Source organism: Amblyomma americanum, chromosome 9 (assembly GCF_052857255.1).
Source record: "Amblyomma americanum isolate KBUSLIRL-KWMA chromosome 9, ASM5285725v1, whole genome shotgun sequence".
NCBI lineage: Eukaryota > Metazoa > Arthropoda > Arachnida > Ixodida > Ixodidae > Amblyomma > Amblyomma americanum.
The window spans coordinates 69,992,190-70,015,992 of record NC_135505.1 but is presented as its reverse complement, the minus strand read 5'-3'; positions in this window follow the sequence as shown (position 1 = coordinate 70,015,992).

Sequence of the window (23,803 nt, the reverse complement as noted above, 5' to 3'; positions counted from 1 at the left end):
GTTACAGTGGCCGAAAGTTTCTTCTTGAATGTAGACAGAGGTCAAACAAGGAAACGACGCCTCTCTCACATATCTCGGTGGAAACCCGAACGGTGCCCGTAAGGGAAGGAAAGTAAAATGAAGTTGGTTTAAAGGAAAGGAAATTACGCCTGTCTCACATCGAACCATTTCCTTTCCTCAAAAAAACCAAATCATTTTTTGGATTTCTTAAGTTATGAGCCCGCGCTGTAGCTCAGTAGTTAGGGCACTCGGCAACTGATTCGGAAGCTTCCGGGTTCGAACCCGACCGTGGGGGCCGCGTTTCCATGGAGTCAGAACGGTAAGGCGCCCGTGTGTTGTGCGATGTCAGTGCACGTTAAAGCTCCCTAGATCGTCGAAATTATTCTAGAATGTAGCATCTCTTTCTTCCTTTCTATTTCCATTCCCTCCTTTATCCTTTTCCTTACGGCGCGGTCCAGGTGTCCACCGATATGTGAGACAGATACTGCGCCATTTCTTTTCCCCAATAAACAACTTTCATTTTCTTTCTGAAATCTTCTGCAGGGTTGTGCGCGTCGTTTGGAACCGGATTTGGTTCCATATATCCGCATAAAACGAGCAATATAATAGTTGTAAATATCACCGAAGCTATAATTACAGAGAGAGAGAGAGAGAAAGACACACAACTTTATTACCAGAGGCATCGGGAATTAGGGCAGGTACGGCCTGTGTCGGCCGCAGGTGAGGGCAACTTCCTGGGCCCACGAAATCAGTGCAATTTGAGTGGCCTTGTCTGGCGGGGTGAGGAGTGTGTCCCAGCTTTCCGCAGAGGAAGCTGACAGGAGGGCTTGTGGCATCTGGTTACTTTCGCATCCCCAGAGAATGTGCGCCTTAGTGGCGGGTTCTCCGTGGTTGCAAATTGATCATGTGCGCTCATATTCTCCTTTGGTGGTAAGTTATAATAAATATAAGCTGTATTCTTTGAGCTCCTTTGATGTCGTTTCTAAGAAAGCAACATGTTCAACAAATAAAAAATGCCTACTACTGTGTGTGTGTCTGTATGACTATGAAAGCCGCCAGTCACCCGTGTCTGTCAGTATGGCTATCGATTAAAACTGCCAGTCGCCCGACCACAAACGTAGCCAGGTAGATGCAGCTTTTCGCTTTCGAGCAAATTTAACCAGAGCAAAACAACCAGCCGTTTTTCTCCGCTTGGTCTCCTTCTCTCCGTCTCGGTTTCTGTCAGAAGTTTCTTGGTCAGGAAAGTGTCCTTTATTGAGGAATGCACCGAATGACCAACGGAGTTTATGAAAGCGCGCCCTCTGCTTCCCTGCCATCGTCCTCTACTTCCGCCACTGATTTCGTCATTGTCAATTATCTTAGACGAGGAAACAAAGTAGCTACTTCGTGAGCCACTCTAAAAAGTTTATTTCCTTTTTTTTCGCAATTCTCTCGACTTCGTCTGCCTCCTGACGAATATTATGCAAAATACGCAGTATATAATCTCAACGTGAGATATTTTCTTTATGAGCTTGTCGAAAATGAGAGCTAATCGCATTCCTGTTCCTTCAGGATAATAGCAGATTTCTTTGGTTTCCTGCCATGGAGCACCGCTAAAGAAATTTCGCTATAAACAAATGTGATCAAATTTTAAGCTGCTTTCAAAGCCGCATTTCTTCGAACAAACCCGAAATAATACGGGGTGATAAACGTGCCAATGGGGAAAAAGGTTTAATGAGGGTTTCCTCTACGTTCACGTCTTATGCGATTGGTAGCATTCATATCCTGGGTACTTCTTCAATGCATCGAACGGTGGCCCTTCTGTTCGCGGTACATGGAACTATGAGATGCAGTGGTGTGCACTAAAATACTCAGTGTTTTAAACGGTTGTGCGATAGTTTCTGTAAGATATATTTTTCAGTAAACCGTCCAATGTAAATACGTGTGGCGCAGGTTACTTTTCTATTCATATGTTAAGGGCACATAAAACACAGCCAAGTGCTTTATTGCTCAGAACAAAGCTTTCTGATAATGCTGACATAAAATGTTTGTGCAATTTCTCCGTAATCCTTTAACGCGTTTGGATAACTTTATGAGGTTTGTAACTGTAATATTTAAGGTACTAGCCAAAACGAAAATGCCTTTTTTAAATCTGCGTAAAACGTTCCATTTCTTTGCAGAAGGTGAGTACAATTTGCATCGTAAAAAACTGCAAAGGACACCTGAGCATTCGCCTTAAGGGTAAAGCGCGATATCCTTAATTGTTAACGCCCCATCCCTCTACATTACATTCATAGATCCCTAAAAATCCTGATACTACTACTGATGCAGCAGGTGCAGCGGTTAAGCCATGCGCCGATGCCCCTGCAGGTACTGTTTCCAAGTGACCCACAGGTGACGCTTGAGAGACCCTAAGTTGCTCTTGACGAATAGCCACTCTTAACCCATAAATAAACTGCCACCTGATATGGTGGGCTGTTTACTAATAATCCGGTGGGTAGATTGTGATCACATCGCAAGATTGCAAGAACAAGGTGGCCCGTCTACCACATAGTTGGCCCAGCTAAAATGATTCTCAAGGGATTTTGGAAGGATGCCGCCTAAGCGCTGTCCTGTGTCTCCAGAAACCAAGCGTGCACGCGCTAAAGAACGTCAGCGAAAGTGTCGTGAAGCGAACAATTGTGTAGCCTTTAATCAACATCTTCACCACACATCAGCGACAGAAGCAGCAAAACTGCGCTAAATGCTTTAACCTCACCACGCTTTGGGTCAACAAAGTGCCTCCCTGAATATTTCTCAGGTGCTGCAGTTTTTTCGTGAGTCAGCAAGTGTCCCAAGTGTTTTCCACCTACCGTCGGCCAACATGCTGAGTGTATGCTTGACCACATGCATTGGTGATTTCGAAGAAATGAATGCCGTTCCTTGGTGTAGTGCCTCCTTAAGTGTTCTGCTCATATACCACGCACATTTTATTTGCTGCTTCAGTGAAAGACAGGATAGCGCCAAAATGTTTTCCATCTAGCATCATACTGTTGACTGGACATGCTTTCACCAGTGCTTTTCTGTTTGCTTTGATGTTTTGGAGAGCCAACAGTCCACGCCATGCTCAACATACAACATGGTCGCTGCGTCTGCGGTCATTTACAACATCTTTTCAGGGTGCAACACATCTTGTGTGGTACTTTCTGTGGGATATGATTGCAACATGCTTTCCTTCATGGCATTTGGTTGGCTCTCTGTGTTTGCTTTCGACTGTCTCTTTCACATGTTGCATATAGTTATTCAGCAGTGAACTGTTTTTTCTTCAAAGGAAAGTCAAGCCAGTATATTTTTCTCATCACCTGACATTAGTAGCCTTGAGAATAGAGCTAACACTGTTCTGAAAATTCTTCATTTATGGTCAAAACAAAACTGTCTACAAATCAATATAAACAAAACAAAAGCAATAATCTTTAGGCCCAAATCTAAGCAAATAATCAGTTCCGTCAACCTTGTCTATGACGAAGTAAACAAAGAAATTGTAGAAAGTTTTAAAATAAAGTTATTTTCACACAGAATATGCTTTGGGACGTGCACATAGAATTGATATTTGGCAAATTATCTCGTGTAGTTGGCATGATGGTGCGGCTGAGACCACTATTACCTTACAGATTCAAGGTTCTTGTTTATAACACCCTATTTTTCTCTACACTTTATTGCTGTCTGCTCGTGTGGGGTACCACATCACGTACGAATCTAGAAAAGATACATATTCTTCAGAAAAAGTTTTTGCGAGCACTATTTAACATGCCTTACAATGCCCACACATCAGACTTATTTCCGAAAGCAAATAAAATGCCCATGTTTAACCTTTATCATTACAAGTTAAGTCAAGCTTTCAAACGGGAGGTAAAAGAGAATTTACAGTTCCTTCATGAGTTATCTAATCTCACCAGGAACACACATTCTTACATCTCAAGGTGTACGGAACCGTGGAAGGTAGTCACTCCGCGTGCCAATTATTCTACACAAAAGATATCATACACACTACCAACATTACTAAATTTGTTTCTGAAATCAAGTCTTTATATTTTTATAACTGATGTACGAGCTTTACGTCAACACTTTGTCACTCAATCTTTCTTAAATAATTGAAGAGCGTTTTTCATGTAATTTGTGTTTTTGCGTTTATTTTTTGTGCAAATTTCACATGTGGTAAATTGCTATGTATATCTCCTGCTCAATCGCTGTTTGCCTTGTAAAGGAGGCTGCGGGCTCTAGTCAAGTCGCTTGCTTCTAAAGCGACTTTTACTCGCAGTCTCCTCCGTCACTGATGGAAATAAAGAATTTATTATTATTATTATTATTATTATTATTATTATTATTATTATTATTATTAATATTATTATTATTATTATTATTATTATTATTATTATTATTATTATTATTATTATTATTATTATTATTATTATTATTATTATTATCGTTTCATGGTCATTATCTTTGAGATGAAAATTCAAAGCTTAGGCAGAGCTTTGTCAGGCTACCCATTGCCATCTTCTAACTAAAATTTGTACCCAAGACGAAAACCTACAAGTTCTACATTAATTCAGATGCAGCTGACGGAATTTCATTATTAAAGCTCCAAATGACATTTTGCAGCTAGAAGGCTAACATCTAGTTGAATAATTCATCTAGAAATTTTTAGTATTAGTATGAGTAAACTTAACCTCTTTCCGAGATTCCAGGTCACAGACCGTTTTCTGTGCTGGGCTATCAACCTCTCAGTCAAACTGTGTTCGATTATAATTTCAAAAAATGAGCCACTTACAGTTTAGTTCATGTAACTTGGGGATGTTGTCCGGTGGCTTTGAGAAAAATCCCAGACAACCTGTTTACCCTCTACACCCTAACTGTGACTGTATCGTCACTGTACGTGCTGCCACTTGCTTGTTTAACAAAAGTTACTGCTGTGTACTCCTCTCTGCAAATTAGGCAACAATAATGTGCGTGTACATCACTGTCGAACGTTTATGAAAGGCGGGTCTGTCCAAAAAATTTCTTATCTTTGTACACAAGGTATATTGTTGAATATGTAATGTGCTAAGTAATGAATCTCTATTAGGCTGCATAATGAATACTAGGACGTATGAAGCACAATGATAAAAATTAATTATTTTGGCAATACGGGCTCGAACTAACCTTTCGCTAAACATGTAACACACCTCACTTCTCTCAGAAAAGTTGCAACACCTAAGAGCCATAGAAACTTGTCTCGCTCTTCAATATAGTAGGGGGACAGTTAAGATCAGCATTCAAGGGCATTACGAGAGTGCTAACAGCTCCCTGGAGTGGTTTCTTTTCACACACACGGCCCCTGTTCTTCATTCATGTTCGCACATGTATCACAAATATCTCAACACTGGTTCCTCATTCTTCTCGTTCAACTCTTGCACACTATTTCACCTACATATTATTACTGCAACTGGCTTCTTAATCTCTATTTAACTGCAGAATTATATGACTAAGCTTCAAATCAAGACAACAGCACACACACATCTCCCCTTTGTACCCCAGTACAGTCGATGTGCCTGCACGGTCTACTTGGTAGCGTGTGCCTGGCTAGTGACCCAAAGGTCTTTGAAGCCAGACTGTTCTGGTTGCACATATCGGCTAATAACGCATTAACACTAATTACGATGCCATCACATGCCACGCAGCAGTAAAGCTATTACCTGATAGTAATCACAGAAAAAATTCTCACACAGTCCAAAACTAAAGAGCAGCTTATTTCCACCTGCCTTGGTTTGGTTTCGTTCTTCTGCTTGAATATGAGGAGAAAATAGCCAGCAAAGTTGTACAAGAAGGTAATTTTTCAGGGAGCCTAAATATTATGGACAAGCACGTTCAATGATTACAATTTCATAAATTCGCAACCTGTTCTACCGGTATATTCGGGATGAGTACCCTCGGTTCATGCCTCTTGGAAACTACTAATCACTCTGGCTTACTATGTTACAAACTGCTTTAATCCTGCTGAAAAACAAAATTTATCCTCCATGTGCGCACACCCCTGTGCGTCTAAAGTGTTCCATTCCTTTCCTTTCACGTAGTCAAGGAGTGCAATAGCTTTCTTGCCAATGCAGTTAACCACGGTACTCTTGCGCACTCCAAATGCTTCTTGGAACAAATAAAATATAAGCTGCACACGAGCTCTGTTCTCATTACAGGCATGTCTTTTCTTTTTGGAATGTGGTTATACATTGTTAAAGAGCAACTTCGATTTGTCGTCAGTGTCCTTTTAGAATTCTGGCGAAATTTAAACACCTACAGATGGTATGGTGGCCTTCATTTAACTGTAGAACGTCATGTTTTTAGTGTGTATAGAGCTTATCGGGTGTTTATTTTAAAGCACTGTAAAGGAAACTACTTTGAAAGTGAATGCAATTCATTGGAGCATTACTCTCCTGCAGTGGCATTAGTGCCAACAAAGGGTCTTCATTCCATTCGTGTATTGTGTAAATGTTGCCCAACAGCATTGCGATACACCGCCTGAAAAAAACTAACAATGGCCCTAATATCTATGTGGTGAGGCGTGTACACAGAGAAGGCCATACTCCTGCACATCTGTGTAACAAACACTGCTGAAGCTTGTTGTAGATTTCTCGTGGAGTGCACAGGGCTTGCCAAAACTAATAGACATCCAGTGTTATCATGCAGCATTAATGCACCTTTACCAGAATACGACTGCCTGTTTGAGATGCTGCCTTTGTGCTGAGGGCCACGTTCGCCTTGCATTTCTTTCCTCCTTTGTGTGTTATCTTGCTCAGCATGCTTGTGCTTTTCTTGTCGTGTTGCTGTTCTTCCTTCTTAATTGTGGTGCCTGCAACTACACGGTTGTTTTTATTCTCCTTTTGTTCCTTTGTTTCACAATGACATATGTTCTTGTTTATTGCGCCACGTGCACTAGATAATGCATGTGCATGTGCACAATGAGATAACAACTGGCGTGAAGCTAATAAAGCAAGTGTCTTGCACACAGCATCAAGTTGTTTGTAATGTGGTATCACCCTTCACCTTCACTCTCTACCTCAATATTGGTCCCATTCCCTAAGGTCGGGTAGCATAAGCGAATACTTTTTTTCCTAGGGACCTGTTCACCTTTCTAGACATTAAACTTTTCTATCTTACAATGAATGTTGCTGCATTAAAAGGAGCTGCCTGTTGCTGCTGCAGGCGCTTAACGGTTGCCTTATAACAAAGGAATCGCGGGCTCTGCGTAACAAATTTTGTTTCACCTTCTGCATTGTGGTGTTAACTTTCATCAGACGACCAGTCATCGTCATCAAAACCAGCCTGACTACGCACACTGCAGGGAAAAGGCCTCTCCTATGTCTCTGCAATTCAACCTGTCATTTGCCAACTTCTCACACAACGCCCGCCTTCACTCAGCAGATATGTTACCATCGGTCGCGTGGGCGAACACGCGCTGATTCTGCATAAAGTGTAGCAGACCTTTCAGTTGAACAGCGCCGCATCTCGGCGCATACTCCCCTCTTCAATTTTAATTCTGGCGCGATTGTGTGCTTTGTAGAGCTCTTCCCCCTATGTTCCTAGCGAACGTCGTGCATGGACAAAGGTACAAATTTTGTAGCACGGGCTACACTGGCTGAGGTTGAGCAGTTTCGCGTGGCCTCTAAATAGCCGCGCTGCGCATGCGCGAGGAGCAGTAATATCGCGCACAGCTGGTGCGCCAGAGCTGACGCCGCCGTGCGCGCCTAGCCAGTCCGCGTATTCCAGAGGAGTGAAGCCATAGCGACGGCAGACGCACTGGCACCGGCGCGTGCTCAGCTTTGAGCCTCCGTTGCGCAGTAGCCATGTCTGACGCTGCGCCGGAGCCGCTTGATAGTGCCTCTTATTTTGTGCGCATGCGAAGAGTTCTGGGGGTATACATATAGCCGGGCTTTTGCCAGTGTGGTATAGCCGTGGAGCAGGAGAGCAAAATTGCTGCTCAGAGGCAGTTGTTGCTTAGCGGCTCAGTGTAGTTCACGCTAACCCTAACTTGGCAAAGGCGAGCTAAGCCACTGCTATTTTTTCATTTAAGTTGTTAATTCTCTTTATTACATTTTTTTTCATGTGACAGAAATATGTTATAAAGCGGTGAATTTTAATTATATTATTTTCATTTGCCTTCACTGCATGGGCACGAAGACTCTCCCCCTCAGCGCCGAGTGCCAACGAAGCGACAGTCAGGGACCGGCAAGTAATTTTTAGTCATAACGTTTTTCACGCTCTGCCGCCAAGTTTCATCGCTTCTTGCGAGTATAGCAGCGGCAGCGTCGCGAAGAACATCGCTTCACGCAGTTACCGTTAAACTATCTTTACTATTCTTGCGACTATTCGCGTGGCATTGCGACCACTGCCGCAACATATATTCTTTTGCTAGCCGACGCATATGTATGGACAGATACGCTGAGACCGCAACGCATTTCTCTGTATCGCTCAGCGGCTGTTATGCGCGAGGCGGGCGCACCTACGCACCGCAAATGCTCGGCTTCAGGTACGCTTTAGGGCATCGGTGTTTTTTGAACTTGGCACCAAGCAGCAGAACACAGTATATACGGTTGTCATACTTTTTCTTCTCTTTTCAAATTCTGCGTTTACGTACCTTGGCACCGGCCTGGTGTACGCGTCGCGGGTACGCCCCGCTCTGCGCGGATCGTGGAATATAGAATAGAGCCCCTGGTCGCTATCATTGAGTGCCGTAAGGGAATCATACCGCTGGCGTGAACCGCACAGCCAGCAGCTGCGTCGCTGCCCTGTGACCTTTTATGCGGCAGCACACCAGGAAAATTGACCTGTTCGTTTAACGCGGAGTGTTCGAGGCTACTGCTATCGCGGTGCGAAAGCGGGCATGTCAGGTGATAGTTTTTGTATTTCGGAGGCATCTCCAGAGAACAAAAAAAGTCGACTAGTAATAGATCAAAGGTTAACAATAGTTCCATGGGACGTTTCTCAGGACCGTTCTACAAGTTTCTCATTCGGATTTCTGCATATCTTCGTTGCTTGTGAAGTTGGTTAACTAGCCTCTACAAATAAATCTGCAATCAAGCCCAATGCGAAAAGTAGTGTGACTTACTCCAAACAATAACCAGCAGCATGCATTTGGTCGTTTCGTCTTACAGTGCCAGGGCGTATTTTTATACTTTGGCTTAAGTTATCTGGGACACCCTGTATATTCAGGGAAGGGGTTTTACTCGGGGCAATCACGACGACGGGAGCAGCTGCTTAAACGGCGCCAGGTTAACCAGGACGAGCCCAAAAACACAAGTCGTGGTGGGAATTTCCGCTGAAAGGACTGTTGATCCATTGCTTCACAACGGCCGCAGCGAGAACGTGAAATATCGTGGACATTTGCGGCGACTATATGATGGCGGGCTGTAGTACGACTTGAGGCGCTGGAAAAGTACGGTTTCGTGCCCACAGATGCGACTGCTCGTGGCGGGAGGGGTTCGCTTTTAAACAAGCGGTAGGGTACGTGACACTTCGCAAAAAATTTCGAAGACTACGGAGTGTACTTCGCGGGACCGAGATCGACACAAGGTTGCGAGAAATATAAATGGGCTGTGATAGCTGTCCTTGTGTAACTTATGGCAATGCTCGATGGCAGTCGGGAACCAACGGGTGATTTGGCGCCGCTTGAGAAAATGGGGTAAACTCGGATGCGTCAGGTTTTTCAGAGATAATTGTATACACACGAACTGGATGGCTGACAGCACTAAAGAAGATAAAAAGTAGAGGAGCCGGTAGGCCGACTGCGTAGAGCTACGGTGAATGTAGGTGGCATACGAAATAACCACACACAAATTTCAATAGTTTTAAGCGACTTACGTAGACAGCATGCCCCTAGTGTGAGCTTAAATCGCTCTGTGAGACGGCTAGTTTGGCGACCAAGATACACCTCGTTCGCTGCGCACAAAAACCAACGCTACCACCAAAATACGTCACTTTACCTTATGTGGGGGGTGTCAGCGAAGCCATCGCCCGAATCCTAAAAAAGGTGGTCTCCAGGTTGCGCACAAGCCCACAAACACTGTTGCGCTTTGTATTCCTGTTCCCAAAGACCAGCCGCGGAGAGAAAGAGCCCAAGGCATTCTCTACAAAAGTCCTTGCGCCGACTGCGACGCAAGCTACATGGCGAAACCAAAATTTTCAAGGAAAGAATTCGGCAACATAAACACGACGTCCGGAACTTCGCAAGAGAGCGCAATCCTGTAGCCGAACATTCCGAGGACTCAGACCATAGAATCAACTACAAAGAAATCTGCATCCTCGGAACCGAAACAAATCCCCACAAAAGGCTCCTACTGGAATCCTGACACATCCAAACCAACCCGAACATGAACCGCACAAAAGAAACCTGCCCCCAGTGTATGCCCGGGGACTTCGCTCTTCAATTCAACGAAAAAAAGTCGCCATTGATCGTCTCACCAATGTGCGAAAACGTGACTAACAGCCTTACCCCCCACTTCCACCTCGCCGACGCTTTTCGCATCACAGCTGTCGTTCCTTTTGACGCCCTACTCCCTTCCATACTTAAACACGCTAGCTACAGCCCTCAGTCATCCCTGATAAAGGAGCCGAGTCGGCTTCGAAACGTTGGGTCAAAATAAATGTTTTTTGGTGCGAGATGTGCAGTTTATTCTAAGTCTCTTTCACCCTCCGCTGTAGCTCCATGCTAGGCAAACAACCAGGCATACCTCTCCTGTATTCATCAAAGTCTCTACTTTTCCTGCTCCTCATCACACAGTCAATCAACACGATAGGTGAAGGGTTTGGGGCTGCAGTCTACGAAAACTGGCCATATGGACCAATGTCGACACTGTTGAAAGGGCGTTGTAAGCGAAGTGGCGCTTAAAATCGCCAGCAGGCTGTCTTTGGCACGCGATACAGTATACTTGATCAAGGTGTACTATCAACAAAAAACAAAACATGGACAAGACAACTGGCATGTCCAATAAATGGACCCGCGTATAAATTACCGCATTTGTGCAAAGAATAGTATCGTGGAATGAATAACAACCACTTCGTACCAGCTGAGTTGTGGCTCCTGCGATTAAGGAGATTACGAAAAATTGGAAAAACACGAATTATGGTGGCGAAGAGCACGCGAGGCAGAAGCAGGAGTTGCTTTGTAGAGAAATTCTAGAACCGAAACGATCTAATGCGCCTGTACACTCAGCAAAAGCATGTCGCTGTTGCGGGGCAACACGGACAAAGCGATGGATGTGGAAAACTTCGCAACCTCAACTGGCAGCGGGTGCGGTCGATAATATGGAAATCTGCTCCTTAACGTTTGGGATCGGAGCGAGAGAGTATGCACGTATTATAGTCATTCAACCGATGCCCCATCTGGTGAGGGGCACGGGTGGCTGTCTCAGAAGGCAAGCAAACAAAGAGCTTGGTTGTCTTACATAAAAACAGTGGGAACAAAGCGAAGGGCCAAATACAACCTGCCAAATATTGGTCGAACACTTTTCTTGAGTTACGGAGTAATCAGAGCCAGCGTTCGCGAGCGTGCGGCTTGTATAGGCAACGACGTAGTCACTGTAGCTAGATTTGCTTTGGTAGGCCACGGGCCGAGGCGAATGTCACTGGCGTCAGTGCTGACCACAGAAGGTGTGGTGGGTTCGAAAATGACGCAGTAGGGGTGGTGCCATGAAGTGGCGGGCTAAAGTGTTGTGCGAGTGGCCGCACGCTGGAAACCACAGCGAAATATGGGATCTTCCCGCCTTAAGTGCCGATTAAGGCGCAGCGATGGAAGCAAAGTTATTAATAAGCATTTTAAAGTAAGAGAACAGACCTAGAAAGCTCTGTATTTCATTGTTATCGGCACATTCTAAAAACCTAATCACACCGTGTAGTTTAATCTGGTAGAGACAGACACCCTCTTTGGGGCTAACGTTACTTAAAATTGTAAGTTGACGTGAGGGAAACCGATATTTTTTTTATTTTGAGTTCCAGCCTTGGTCAGAAGCAGGTCACAACGTGCTTCAGTCGGCCGAGGTGCGTGTGAAAGTGTGGAAGAATTGCTACAAAGCCGTGCAGGGAGCAGGCGCCCGTCTTCCGCTACAGTCCACGCATTAACATATTGACAATGCGCTGGACTCCCAGGCACATTACAAGGCCGATCAGTATAAAAGTAATTTGATGCAGCTGGATGCATTAACGAGAGAGCAGGGGGGCCCAGAAGACTGCTTGGCCTCATCTCGCTGAACAACCTGCCAAAGCATTCGCTGCGTGTGTGGCAGCAGGAACAAAAAAAACCGTGTGCACACTATTCCTAGCCAGAGTGAGGAATCTTTTCAGGCAGCCTCACAAGCTTTCTAATGAATTGATCGATGCCCTCAACATGAGGAAGTCACACTGCGTGATTAAATCTTTGGTAATGATGATAGCAGGAGTTCGCGTTTTAAACCACCTCGTGCCGATAACCTTTTCTGGCGCTTCAGGTGTTTTCTAACACGTGTTGAATAAGGATTCATTCGTCTTATGATTGGAGCTTTTTGGGTTTTACATTTTATTCACTCCTTATACGTGTTGCGGTTTCGATTAAAGTTTCAGTTGCCCCAATTTGTCTTTTATGCGCTTTTTAACCGCGCATCTGTTTTCTACAGGCACCTCTTCGGACTGTTTCCCCGGTTCGGCTGTTTGTGCAGAGCTGGCCTATACCACTGTTCGTTGCTCCTGCTTTTGCCTTCCTTTAGCTGGTTTCGCGTCGCCCTTACATTTTTTTTCCTTGATTGTCCACCCTTTGTCGCGGCGAAGCCATCCGTCGTATTAAAAGCCGGATCCTAACCTTCTCTATGACGTCTATGATGCACCGCTCAAATCCAGACTGACGCCATCGATTCACCTGCTTCTTAGATCCCGACCGCGGGTGTCACATTTCAGTGGAAGCGAAATGCTTGAGGCTCGTGTATTATGCGATTTCAGTACAGTTTAAAGAACTCAGGTGGTCGAAATTGCTGGAGATCTCTACTGCAGAGTTCCTCATAGCCTGAGTCGCCTTGGGGTGTTAAACCCCAAAATCCTAAACTTAAGCATAATCTTAAAGTTACGCCTTCTTCTTAGCCGAGCCCACGCAACAGTCACGTGCATTCTTGTGCTGGTGACTAACACCTCTCGCCCGCCCAGTGTTTTTTTTTTCAATTCCTCCCACTTCACGCAGGCCACCTTGGGCCAAGCACCCGCATTCACTAATTGCACTGACTCCGATATGCGTACCCTATTCTATCGGCGCGCGTATCTTGTGCCGGCCAACGAGCGCCAAGTGATCAATGAACAAGTGCGGAGTATCATTCATCGTGGTGTCATGCAGTCTTAGGGGCCTCTGCTGAGGACACTCTGAAAAAAGAGAGCTATGTGGTTTTGCGAAGTTTATTGCTGGCTCAACTAGAAAACTTAGAATCGTCCGTGCCCTCTTCCACTCAATCACGAGGCTTTCAGTTGGCTGTAACAAGCACAAATATTTTATTTTGTCGACTAGTGCTCTGGCTACTAGAAGTATCCGATTGCTGCTGCTGACGACCTGAATGCCACTTTCATCGCATCTAAGTTTAAGCAGTTTTGCTTCTGCAATGCCCTTCCAACCTTTGAGCGCATTGTGGTCCAGATTCTTAGCGGTCGAATGTGGCAGACGGACCTGTGCTACGTAGACGCGTTTTAATAATTTATAGGGACTTATGATCCCACGTGGTCTGCCTAACTAGTGTCCTTCAATGTCCCCCCGACAATTCCCGGCAACTCAACTTGAAAAAGCGTTGATTCGCTACCGAGGAGGTACGCGCAGCAAGCAAGTCAGTATCCAAAAATCTGATTCACTGAAACTCGCTTAGAAACCGTGCCTTTGATGCCTTTTATAAACCGACCTCTCTTAAAGAAACGCGCAGCTGTGTTGGTGTCTGCTATTTTTATAACCAATACATTTAGTATTTCGTTTTGTATCCATGCAATTTGGCAGCAACTCCGGCTTCTCACCTTGATCACCAGTATGCTATACTGCCTTGAAGACCCTCCGCCGCCATTTTACCCATACGAAACCACGATAATTAGCACTTATGTCAGCAGTGTTGGCCTCGGCGCAGTTCCTCAAAAACAAAACGAGAATATGACTCATATTTTGGTGCTTACACGAGTCGTACTTTTTGAAACGCCGTTATCTACTATTACATTGCAGAAAAAAACATTATTGTGATGATTATAACGATTGTGTCATTTCACTCGTATAAGCATGGTCGCCAAGTTTTTCTCAGCAGAGACCATGATGCCTTCTGTTGCCCAGCAGCGCAGCTAATCGGCCTAATATTGTAAATATATTGGAAAATCCCGGTACTAGAAAGGACCAGAGTAAAACCAACCATGTCCAATATTTGGCAGATTACCTGTGCTGCCTGATTTGGTAGCACTGTGTGAAATATCCATCGGGTCTATTTGGTTGCTGTTGTTATTATTTCAAGGCCTAAGAATAATTACTGACAATGTGCTTAACCAAATGAATGTTACTAATTGATATACCCGCTTAGGACAGGGGTGCTATAAAAAATGCGCGCAAAATTGTCAACGAGAAACATTAATTTAGAAGACTGCAGGCCACTGCTTGGCCCAAGCAGAAATTGCAGTGACCAGCTAGTTTGCTGCCCTTCCCTTTTTCTCGTGCATTCGCGTGTTGACATCGCTTTAAATTTGAAGAACTGCTTGTTAACCTGATACGTGATTTTGTAACGGATCTCCCCGAAGAACACTCGGACCGAAACAATGGACTAGGCGACAGGTGTACCCACACAGATGCCCATTTAATACACCCTACGTGACACACACACTAGAGCGCAAAACTAACACAAAACACAAAGAATAAACATACACAGGCCCGGAAACACTGCTACCAGCGTCTACTATACTGGCGTAATACTGTTAGTGATCGGCGCTCGTGCTCACGGTTGGTTCGGTGCGGCTGCGGCGTTTATGGATTCAGTAGCTTGCGTCGATGCGGCGTTCGACGTGCTTGGCCTGGCGTCGCTGACGGCGTCGCTGGCTCCGTCGTATAAGCTCCCGGTCCAAGCGCCCGTGGATGTGATGCTGGTGTTGCTGGCGTTGGGGGCACCACCCGGATGAGTGGCAACAGCTCTGAAGACACCCCTGGCCGTAGCAGGTGGTAGCGTCCTCCGCTGTCTCCCCGGAATGGGCTCCGGCACGACAGGAAGTCCACGATGCGAAGCCTTAGTACGCGAGCTCACCGGAGCAGTAGCCGGCGTCGCTCTCTTCCAGCCGAAGTGTCCCTGACCCGCCAGAGCCTCCGCTTCTCTGTTCTTAACCCCGTGCATCGCTCTCCCTCGCCCTTTTATAGCCTCGACGTTAGTCTACGTAAGCCTTGTCGTCGACTTCTCCATATCTTCGAAACCAATCATCTCTCTCCACCTCACCGAATGCTTCTCCACCAATCATCTCTCTCCAGCTCACCGAATGCTTCTTCTCCTTTTTTCTTCGGTTTATTCACGTCGTCTTCTTCACACCTCTTTCTCTCATATTTTTATTTCAGAATCCTTATTATATGTGCAGATTTCTAGAAAGAAAGTTGTATATCGTGCACTACCACGCACTGGCAGCGTGTGTAGCCCTTTTCATGGCCCTTGATGGTTTGGGAAACAAAGGGCCGGCGCAAAACACTCATCAAAACAATAGGCCTCATTTGATGCGCCAGGCTACCAACATACGTAAAGAACTGTGTTTTGTGTGTGATGAACACTGCGTCTTGTTTCTCCCGGCGCGCATCTCTGAACATCGCTTTTATATCGTAAGAGCCATTAAATTCGCTAAGACCACTGTCTGTGCGGGGAAGCGTGCACAACATCATTTCGTTGATGGAAATCGTACACAATATAAACGTGCCACTGGCCTAATAAGACGATGCGTGATCACGCCAACTGGTTAAAAAAAATTTCGAGAGACAACGTAGCCTTAACTGCAAAGTTTTCACTTTAAAATCTTTCACACCTGCAATGCGCAGTACATGCGTGTTCAAAGAGCATATACAGCTGGAGCGAGGAAAATTTTAGGAGCGCCAATAATTGTCCCGAAAGGCTCGAGATAGGTAAAATCTATATGTGAATCTTTGCAAAAACCTAAGAGCTGGTTTTATGGCATGACTTGCTGTGCGAAGAATTATACAATTATCATATTTTTGTTTTCTCCGAGGTAATCAAAAAAATTTATTTTTGCTGCACGTTTCAACTTCCTTTCTTCGCCTATTTGAGAGCGAGGTGACCACCCTCGGGAGCGCGCAGACGCATCTCACCTGGGATCGTGTTTTTTCCTTGAACTGCCGGTTTTTTAGTCGCACCTTAATGAACGTGCATCGACCGGAAGCATTAGGTTGTGTGGACCACCGGGAACCCAAATTCCGAGGTAGGCGATTTGTTTTTCTGCATTTAGAGGACTTTTGTGTACTGAGAGGAGCATCCGCCGCTGGGCCTGACGTCGTCTTCTGCCTGGGCCGGGGGAGCGGTGGTCCCAGCCTGAGCCTCGGTGAAGTCGCCAGCGGAACATCGAACCATCGAAATTACGCAAGTGAGCTTTGACCTCAGATGATTACCGCTATGCCTGTAGAGGTGGACGGCACCAAAATTTCGCAGGACCAGTGCACAAGATCGCAAGGCCTAAAAACTGCCGGTGAGAGAGTCAGGCACAAAGGCAATGAATGACAAGCTAGGGCTAAATCCCTTACTTCAAACGAGCCAAGATGGCGCCAAGGCCACGGCTGATGTCAACAGCCGGAGCAACATCCTCGGCGGTGGCGCCACTGGCAGCGATACACGTCACTCAAGGGCAAAACCTGTAAACAAGAGATAATTGTTGAAGGGCGCGCTCATGCAAGACTTGCCGCGCGGCGACATAAAGATCGTGTTGCGAGCACGAGGCGTGCTCCACGTGTGCGACGTGACCCGCGTAGAAGTAAGTCGTGCAATTGGGGCGGCGGAACAGATCCCCGCCAATGAAGCAAGTGAGGACGTCGTGTGCCCTAACTCCAGCAGTATATTGTCGAGGTGAGCACCTCCAAGAGAGAACATGTCGACCGATACGCTGCAGTAGGAAGGATCGACATACGCGGCACGGCGCACGAAGTACTTACGAAGCGGCCTCCCATGGCACGGTGAATGGCGTCATAAGGGACATCCCGTTCGAGGATACGAGCCACGAGATTCAGGACAATGTTGTGCACAAGCTTAACCCAACGGCCCTGTGGGCAAACCAAATCGATAACCCCCGATCAGTCGTCATTGCGTTCAAAGGGCACAAAGTACCCAATTACGTGGGATACGGTGACCTGCTCATGAATTGCAGGTTGCACAGAAAGCAAATCGACGTATACTATGCGTGTGGAAGAGTGGGCCACAGAATGGACGTGTGCCCGGATCCTTCGAACACGGCCGCCGCGGTGGCTCAGCGGTTATAGTGCTTGGCTGCTGACCCCAAATACGCGGGTTCGATCCCGGCCGCGGCGGTCGAATTTCGATGGACGCGAAATTCTAGAAGCTCGTGTACTGTGCGATGTCAGTGCACGTTGAAGAACCCGAAGTGGACGAAATTTCCGGAGCCCATCTGTCACATACATTAAGGAGCCTAAATTAAATTTTAAAGGAAAAAGGTGTGAAGAAGACGACGCGAATTATCCGAAGAATAAAAAAGAGGCAGAAGAAGCATTCGGTGAGCTTGAGGGCTTGAGGGATATGATTGGTGGAGAAGCACTCGGTGAGGTGGAGATATGACTGGTAGAGAAGAGAAGAAGACGACGACAAGGCTTACGTGGACTAACACCAAGGCTATAAAAGGGCGAGTGAGAGCGAGGCACAGGGGGGAACAGCAGAGAAGCGGAGGCTCCGGCGGATCAGGGACACTTTGGCTGGAAGAGAGCGACGCCGGCTACTGCTCCGGTGAGCTCGCATTCTACGACTCCGCATCGTTGACTGCCTGCCGTGCCTGAGCCCGTTCCGGGGAGTCAACAGAGGGCGATACCACCTGCTACGGCCAGGGGTGTCTCCAGCGCTGTTGCCACACATCCGGGTGGTGCCCCCAACGCCAACAACACCGGCATCATCTCCACGGGCGCTTGGACCTGGAGCTTTTACGACGCAGCCAGTGACGCCAGCCCAAGCACGGAAAACGCCGCCTCGACGCCGCCTACTGGATCCATAGAACGACGCAGCCACACTGAACCAACCGTGAGCACTAACGCCGACCGCTAATAGTGTAGAACACTTGTAGTAGATGCTAGTACCAGTGTGCCCGGGTCGTGTGTATTTACAGTCTTTGTGTTTTGTGTTATTTTTGTTAGTTTTGTGTTCTAGTGTGTGTGCCAAGTAAGGTGTATTAAATGTGCCTCTGTGTGGGTACACCCGTCGCCTAGTCTATTCTTTCGGTCCGAGTGTTTTCCGGAGAGATCCGTGACAAAGATAAGTGGCGAGACTTTCCTTTTTCCTTTAAAATTTAATTTAGGCTCCTTAATATATGTGAAACCATCATTGCGGAGTCTCTCATAGCCTGAGTCGCTTTGGGACGTTAAACCAGTAAACCAACCAACCTTCGAAGAAGATCTGCCGAGGGTGCGGAGAGAGAGAGGGTTTATTGATAGGAAAGGCAGAGATGTTGGCCTGAAAAATAAATATCTGTCCTGCTACTCTGCTCTGGGGGACGGGAAGGGGAGATAAAAGAAGGTCACGATGGGGGACGATGGGTCACGATGGGTCACGATGGCGGTGCGGAATCTTCAACCCCGCCGAAGACCACGGCTGTGTCCCGATGTGTGGCCTGTGTGGAGGCAAACACCTGACAGATGACAAGGCCCGCAAAGCCCGCATCAAGAAGCCATACGTCGTCCGCCGGCTGCGCTGGGAACGGCGCCGAGCGGGGGAAGAAGACGCAGGGAGAAGGAACCGAGACAAGAGAGATGCTGCAGGCAGACCCCGCCGGAGCGCCTCTGAACATCGGGGCCGGTCACACACGCCAGGCCGCAGCAGCAGCAACAGTAGCGGCGGAAAAGACCGCTAGAGTCGCTCCCGATCTAAGACACCATCCGGGGGCGGCAACGGTGGCGCAACCGCCGCTTGCGCTTCCTGGCCAGCTCGGGATAAGGGGCCAGTTCGAGGTACCGGAGTGAGTCAACCGGACGCCGAGGGATCGCCGAGAAAAAGGTAGGCTGCAACAAACTGTCTCCCGTCCCTCGAACGAGCCACACCGAATTCTCAACCCTCACCCCTTCCCAACCCCTTAACTCACAACCGAATCCGCAAAAGGACAGTAGCGAAGTGATAGAGCTTATGAGGATCATAGAGCGCCAAAGCGCTCAGATATAGGAACAGAAAGCCCAAATACGGGCGCTTAGGAATAAGATCACGATGCTGGCGAGTAACGGCAGCTTGGAAAATGCAAGATCCCAAAACAACAGCACGCGGCAAACAACGCCTCAGGCTTACACAGGGTGCCGCAGAGAGATCCCTCCTCGCCCTGCCTAGGGCAGGCGGCGGAAAAGGTTGATGCCACGCAAAACGCATCAAATTATCAAGAGGCGATGGACACCGAAGAGAGCCCTGCGAGAGAAGAGGAAGCGGCGACCAGAGACAGCGGCCACGTCATCGACACAGATCTCGTGAGAAGGAGACCTGGCGGCCATTTTGGCCACATTTTCTCAAATTAACGAAAAGATAGAAAAAATCGACGCCTGACACGTAGCTGCCTTGAGTCGGCCTCACACGCCATCGGTGAGGCACAACCGCTTAGCGGCAAAAGGAGTTTGAACATCGGTGAGGAACCGCTTCGCGTCCTTGAAAGAAGAGCGGGCAAAAAAATCAAAGGAGCGATCGCGAGAAGGCGCAATCGACTCAGGACGTCCTGAAAGGATGATGCAGAAACCAAGTAAGAAGAACAAGAAGACCGGGGGGGACACCACTCTAATTTATGAATGGAACTTCCGCGGGATTCACAACCAAGAATACGGACTAAGGTTACACATTGGCGGGCAAGAAAAGAAGCCCGATATATTTGCTCTACAGGAAACAAACAGGAAACCAAAACTCCCGGGTACCTCACTTACACGGACCACACGGTGAGCGGAACAGCGGAGCTTTTCCGTAACAACGTCGCGGCAACTCAACATTTCACGGCAGAGGGCGGGTGCGAGTACACGCTGGTCGAGATCCATGCCAGAAAAATTGGTAGCTCGGCCAATTTATTTGTAATGAGCGCGTACTGCCGTCCGTCACAACGGCAGTGCCAATTTGATTGCATCGTGAGCCAGGCGAAAGGGTTGGCAGGGAACGAGCAGCTCTGATCCTCCGCGACTTTAATGCCACTCACACAACGTGGGGCTATAAGTTCCAGTCCAAAAGAGGAAAAGCATTGGTCAAAGCAATTGAGGATCACGAGATGCCCTCCTGAACGAGCCGGACGTAACCGCTAGAAAAAGCAACAGCATCGCGAGGAACACCACGCCAGATTTGTTGTGGTTATCGGGCACGCTAGGCGTGTTCTGGAGAAGCGAAGAACTGGAGATGGGGTCAGACCACAGCGTGATCGGCATCACGACTTAGGGCTTCCAATATCGGACTGTGCTGGGGACGGCGCGGATCACGGATTGGGACAAGATGAGAAAGTTTGCCCAAGAACAAGAAGAGGCATCCGAGGAATAATCGGGACAAGCCGAAACACAACAGACCTACACCAAATGGGCGAGGGACCAGAAGAAGGCCCTCCAAAAATTTACCCAAGAAATCGCAAACGACGTCATAGACACCGTGTGTGGATGCCAGACTGACCCACATGTGGCGGCCCTGCACTCGTTAACGCGGTGGTGGAAACGTCAGAGATACAACAAAACGTTGGCCAAGCGCATAGCAGTCTTGTACAAATAGATCTCCGAGCACGCGGCCAAACGATGCAGGGAAAATGGGCTGATGAGCTACGACAGTCTGCAGGGCAAGCTCTCTACGTGGAGGACGTGGTGTCTCTTCAGGCATCTGATGGACCCGCTGAGTAGCAGAACTGCGACCAATCGCAACCTCACCAAAGTATTGAACACGTACAATGGAGACGGCCGCGGGCTCCTGGAAGACCTAAAGGCGAAGTACCTAAAGTCAGGGAAGGACCAGTACCCGGTCCCCGAGAGGTACGAAGGGCCCGACAACAAAGCGCTGGACCGGTCGTTTACCATGACGAAACTGTGGACAGCGATAGATGAAAGTAACAAGAAAAGTGCACACGGCAGGGACGCCATAACTTACAAAATACTCGGTAACATGACTGGTACAGGGGCCCGCGGTCTCCTATAGCACATGAACAAAGCTTGGGAAAGCTCACGGTTGCCAAAGGAACCGAAGGACGCCGAGGTGCGCTTCATTCCAAAGCCCGGCAAGGCCCTCACGGTAGACAACATGCGACCAATCTCCGTCACGTCCTGCGTTGGGAAGGTGCTGGAGCGCATGGTCCTTCACCGTCAGCTGAAGCACCTCTAAGAAACGCATCAGATGCCGGAGACGATGTATGGCTTCAAGAAACACCTCAGAACCTAAGTCGTGATGATCCAACTTCACGAACTGGTCGTCAAGCCGGCAACGAGGCACGCGCCCAGCGGGATACTCGCACTCGACCTGAAGGGAGCGTTTGACAACGTGCCCGACGCGAGCTTGTTGCACAGTCTGTATAGGTCCAGGTGCGGTTAAAAGACATAAGGCTACATAAAAGATTTTCTGTCAGACCGAACGGCGACCATCAGGATAGAGGATGAGAAGTCGGACCCTGTCGAGCTAGGCGAGAGGGGCATCCCTCAGGGATCGGTCTTGTCACCCCTACTCTTCAAACTGGCCCTCCTGCTCCTGCCCGATTTACTCAAGCAAATCGAAGGCGTGGACCTCGCGTTCTACGCCGACGATATTATGGTGCGGATGGCCGGGTCTGATGTCTGGACGGAGGAAGCCTTGCAGCGGGCGGCAACGACAGTGTACGAGTACGCCACGTTGTGCGGAGTGGGCTGCTCACCCCAGAAATCAGAGCTGCTCATGATCCAACCGAGGAAATCCAAGAAGGAGCTGCCGCCGAAAGTGATCATACCATCGACGGAACGGCCATTGAGCCAACAGAGCAGATTAGTATTCTCGGCCTACTACTTTTGTGCGATGGGTAGGCACACGCCGCGCCATCACAAAGATGAAGACTACAACCGAACAGATGCTTAGTATGATTTGGAGGGTATCTAAAAGAAACGGAGGCCTTAAAGAGGACGACGCCATGCGCCTGGTACGCGCGTTCGTCATATTGCGTGTTACCTACTCCGGCCGTATCTCCAGCTGGCGAAGGCGAATAGGGACACCCTAAACACGATTCTTCGAAAGGCAACGAAGCAAGCACTGGGCACGCCAATATGCTCGTCCACGCAAAGGTTTCTAGACATGGGCGCCCGCAACACGGTGGAGGTGCTCATCGAAGCTCAAGTGTCTAATCAGAGAATCCGGCTCAGTCACACAGAACACGGACAAGCCGCCGTACGCAAGATAGGATGGCAGATCGAACCAGTACACGTGAAGACGGCACTTCAGAAGACTGGAAGACGAGCATTCAGTCCAAACCTTTTCCCCAGAACATGACGCCGGGCAAGGATGACGAGAGGCGCACCGCGCGGGCCAAAGCCATAGCCTGGAGGCTCGAAGAGAACCACAGGGTCCTCTACGCGGACGCCTCGCTCCGAAAACACAGTGACTGTGCAGCGGAGGTGGTTCCGACAATAGACAGGCTGATGGTCAGTGCGTCCTTGAAGAAAACTGACCCCGCAGTTGCCGAAGAAGCGGCTGTCGCCCTCGCACTCACACAGCTTAGCGTAGACACCGTGGTCACCGACTCAAATACAGCCTACGGAAGTTCCGCAGGTGGATGATCTCCTCCGCGGCCCGAGCCAATCCATCCAAGTGCAAGCCTCCGGGAAAAGACATAGAGCTTGGGTGGGTCTCGGCTCACTCCCAGGTAGCGGGCAACGTCATCGCTGACTACAATGTCCGAGAAATGTCAATGCGGGCGGAGCACTATCCGGAAGAGCTACCGCACCCGGTTACCAGCTATCGGTACATTACCCGGATGTACCGAGAAGAAATGTGCACTCTCAGAACTGCACCCCTAACTCACCAGGCAGCAATGGACGATCCTGAGTAGAGCGCAGGCGGGATCGCTTGCGCATCCCGTACTGATGAGCCGCATGTGCCCCGCGGAACACGATGTCCTCTGTGCTTTTGCAAAAGAGATAAGGGCACCCTGCAGCACGTCTTGGCAGAGTGCACCGAACGCAAGGCCCCCCTCCTCCCCTTCCGGCCAACACCCCCAATCCCCACCCCTTGAGTGATGGGATAGCTTGGTCGATGGGAGACCCCGCCCTACCGATTCAGCTCGCACTGACGGACAGGGGCCAGGATCTGCTGGGAACGTATGGGTCCCGTAATTATGGAACTACCCCATCTGGCGCCTGAGTGCATCACTAGTTTATGTCGGGTCTAATATATGTTAATTCATCAAAATCCGCTTATTTCATTTGCTTGTTAAATAAAATTATCATTTTATAGTCAGAAAGTTGTTTTTTGGCGCGCACACAGCCGTCGATAAACCAGTGCGAACACAAACGTGTGGTCTGTCAAAATGCTACCCTTTAACATCAATTACTTTTCCCTGGTTGAATTTACATAACCGTTTTGTTCACTCCTGTACTTCAGCTATTCACTTCGTTCTGTTCAAATCACTTATACAAAGAACAGTC